This window comes from Rhipicephalus sanguineus, chromosome 11, assembly GCF_013339695.2.
Source record: "Rhipicephalus sanguineus isolate Rsan-2018 chromosome 11, BIME_Rsan_1.4, whole genome shotgun sequence".
NCBI classification, from domain to species: domain Eukaryota; kingdom Metazoa; phylum Arthropoda; class Arachnida; order Ixodida; family Ixodidae; genus Rhipicephalus; species Rhipicephalus sanguineus.
The window spans coordinates 30,087,016-30,091,264 of record NC_051186.1 but is presented as its reverse complement, the minus strand read 5'-3'; positions in this window follow the sequence as shown (position 1 = coordinate 30,091,264).

The following is a 4,249-nucleotide window of genomic DNA, read 5'->3' as shown; positions in this document are numbered from 1 at the left end:
TCAGGAACTGCCTTGCACGCTCATCCGCGTAGAACACAGAAGCAAGTAGAACACATGACTCATCCGCGTAGAACACAGAAGCACAACGCTCAATTATGCCATCGCCGTTAATGCATCGCAGTGGGCGAAACTGACAGCTCTTTTTGTGATACCGGAAGCTGAAGAGGTCTTACGATAAATCTTCGTAGTTAGCAACATAGGCGTGCGCAGGGTTCCCCATCAGCGGGGGGGGGGGGGGGGGGGGGGCAAAGGTAAAGCCCCTTGATTTTGAAAGTAGCGACACTCTCCCCCGCGCGCGCGTTTTCCTCCTCAATTCTCATCGGATTTCTCCCCTCTCCTGGCCGGCACGGCACGCTGAACCCTCCACTGGCTATCGCCGCAGCCGCATTAGAATCACTGCGCGCGCTTGTTTATTCGGCCCCTAGAAGCATTAAATGAGAATCTGTCCCTTAAAAACCGTCGTGACGAAAGTGGGCTTCCGATAGGACATAATGACGAATATATTTTTTAAGACGCTGCGATAAATAGAAGCGGATGCGCTTTGAAAAAAAAAAAGATGAGTATACCAACTGGCGGCAGAGCGGTTTACTTCTCCGTCTCCGCTTCGACCGTTCGTAACGCGGAGGTGTATTAAACGCATATAATGTAAGCAGCATATGGTAGAAAATTTCGTTCCTAATTGTTGTCTTGATGAGCTCAAAGAAGGTAGCCAAGAAAAAATGTGGTGGTTTACTTAAATTGAATTGGTCGAAATGGGTGGGCGCGAAGCCTTTTTGCGCCAATGCCGCTGTCAGACACGTACGCACACACACACATACACATGCGATACACACACGCGCACATATACACGCGATACAGACACACACGCACATATACACACGCGATACAGACACGCACGCACATACGTACCCACTCACCTACACATGCGATACAGACACGCACGCACATACATACACACGCACGATGCAGACACGAACGAACGCACATACACACACACGCGCGTACACACGCGCATACATGCACGCACGCACATACGCACGCGATACAGGCACACACGCACGCCCGTACATACATACACACGTACATACGTATACACACGCCATACACTCACTCACATACATACACACGCGGGTTACAGTCGCGATAGACACGCACTCACGCACATACACACGCGCGAATATACACAAGCGCACACATACACACACACGTGCGCGCACACACACGCAGGCGCGAAGACATACACAAACGCACGCACACGATGGCGCGTACATACACAAACCTACGCACACGCAGGCGCACACATGCACTCTCTCACACACACACACGCAAACACGCGCGCACACGCACCTACACACGCAAGCGCACACATGCACACATAGTGCTCATGCACCCGCACACACATGCCTGGAGGGTTCATGGCGTACGCGAGCAACTAAAAGCGCGCGAAGTTTCCTTGCGCGCGCTTTTCGTGATGTCAGGGTCATAGAGTTTCCTACAACACTTACTAGAGGGAACTCTGGCGCTAGTGTCTATAAAGCCCCTTGATCTAGAAAGTAGCGACACTCTCCTCCGCGCGCGCGTTTTCCTCCTCGGATTTCTCCCCTCCCCTGGCCGGCGCGCTGCGCACGGCACGCTGAACCCTCCACTGGCTCGCCGCAGCCGCATTAAAATCACAGCGCGCGCTTGTTTAATCGGCCCCTTGAAGCGTCAAATGAGAACCTGTTTCTTAAGCAATAGTCATGACGAAAGTGGGCTTCCGATAGAACAAAGTGACGAATATATTTTTAAAGACGCTTCGGTATATACAAATAAGCGCTTCGAAAAAAAATGAGTATATCAACTGGCGGCTGAGCGGTTTACCTTTCCGTCGCCGCCTGGGCTGTCTTTAACGCGGTGTATTAACGCATATAATGTAACCAGCATAAAGTATAGGCGAGAATTTTTTTCATAATTGTGGTCTTGATGAGCTAAAAGAAGGCACCCAAGAAGGAATGTGGTGGTTTACTTAAATTGTACATGTATTCTACCCCACAGCATACAGAGATATATGTCCGTGGTGCGGGGCCCCACCAACTCTGTTTCACATTACATGGGAGTGTACACTTCACAACGAAGAACACCACAACATGAATAACACAGAGGAAAAATGGGAGGCACTGCTGTCCAGCTCGGCCTTTGATGATCAGCTTTGTCTGATCCAACGGGCAGAGAAGATGGCAAGGGCCAGCGGAGCCCTGGAATAGGGGCCCGACCATTTGCTTTGCTCCGCGTTATACGCAAATAAAGTTTCTCTCTCTCTCTCTCTCTCTGGGCCAAATGAGTGAGCCCGAAGCCTTTTTGTGTCAATTCCGCTGTCAGACACGCACGCACGCACACGATGCATGCACGCAGGCGCACACACACACGCCTATACACACGTGATAAAGACACGCACATATGTACACACACGGACATGCATACACACGCGATACAGACACGCACACACATAGATACACACGATCATACGCACGGGATACAGGCAGGCACGCTCATACACATGCAATATAGATACGCACATACATACACACGCGCGTACACACGTGTTATAGACACACGTGCGTGGACATGCGAACAGACACGCACGCACTTACATACACATGCGCATACACACGTGATATAGACACGCACGCACGCACATACATACATATACACGCGCATATAGACGCGATACAGACACGCACGCACATACATACATACACACGCGATACAGACACGCACGCTCATACATATATACACACGCGATACAGGCGCGCACGCTCATACATACACACGTGATACACACACGCACGCACATACATACACACGCGACACAGACACGCACGCTTATACATACATACACACGCGATATAGACGCGCACGCACATACATACATACACACGCGATACAGGCACGCACGCTCATACCTACATACACACGCGATACAGGCACGCACGCTCATACCTACATACACACGCGATACAGACACGCACGCTCATACATACATACACACGAGATACAGACACGCACGCACATACATACATACACACGCGATACAGACACGCACGCAGATATACACACGCGATACAGACACGCACGCTCATACATAGATACACACGCGATACAGACACGCACGCTCATAGATACATACACACGCGATACAGACACGCACGTTCATACATACAACACACGCGATACAGACACGCACGCAGATATACACACGCGATACAGACACGCACGCTCATACATACATACACACGCGATACAGACACGCACGCAGATATACACACGCGATACAGACACGCACGCTCATACATACATACACACGCGATACAGACACGCACGCACATACATACATACACACGCGATACAGACACGCACGCACATACATACATACACACGCGACACAGACACGCACGTTCATACATACATACACACGCGATACAGACACGCACGCACATACATACATACACACGCGATACAGACACGCACGCACATACATACACACGCAATGCAGACACGCACGCACATACATACACACGCTATGCAGACACGCACGCACACATATACACACGCGATGCAGACACGCACGCGCATAAATACACACGCGATACTGAGACGCAGGCACATACATACACACGCGATACAGTCACACACGCACATACACAGCGATACAGAAACGCACGCGCATGCACAAGTGATACAGAGTACACAGACACGCACGCGCAGGCGCACGCATACACATACGTGCGTACACGCACATACACCGCGAATACACAAACGCACGCACATGCACTCACACGTTAACACGTGCGCACACGCACATACAAACGCAGGCGCACATACAAACACGCATACACTTGCACACACCCGTACACACACGCCTGGAGTGTTGACGCCTGGAGGGTTCATGGCGGGCGTGAGCAGCTGAAAGCGCGCGAAGTTTGCTTGCGCTCGCTTCTCGTGACGTCAGGGTCACCTGACTGGGAGCTATCGCACGTCGCAGCCATTCAGCGTTGCGGATGCGCCGGCTCCGCGAAAGAGAGGGTGAAAAAAGAGGAGGTTGACGGCGCGGCGAGGATGAGCCGGCGTGGATAAAGGAGCGTCGCTACTTTCCAACATCAAGGGGCTTTAAGTGTCTATGGGAGCTGCAACGCATGACGCTTCAGCCAGCATGGGAATGATGGGTAGTACACAAATTTGTCTAAATTTCGTTCTTACGGCTCCGTTTGGC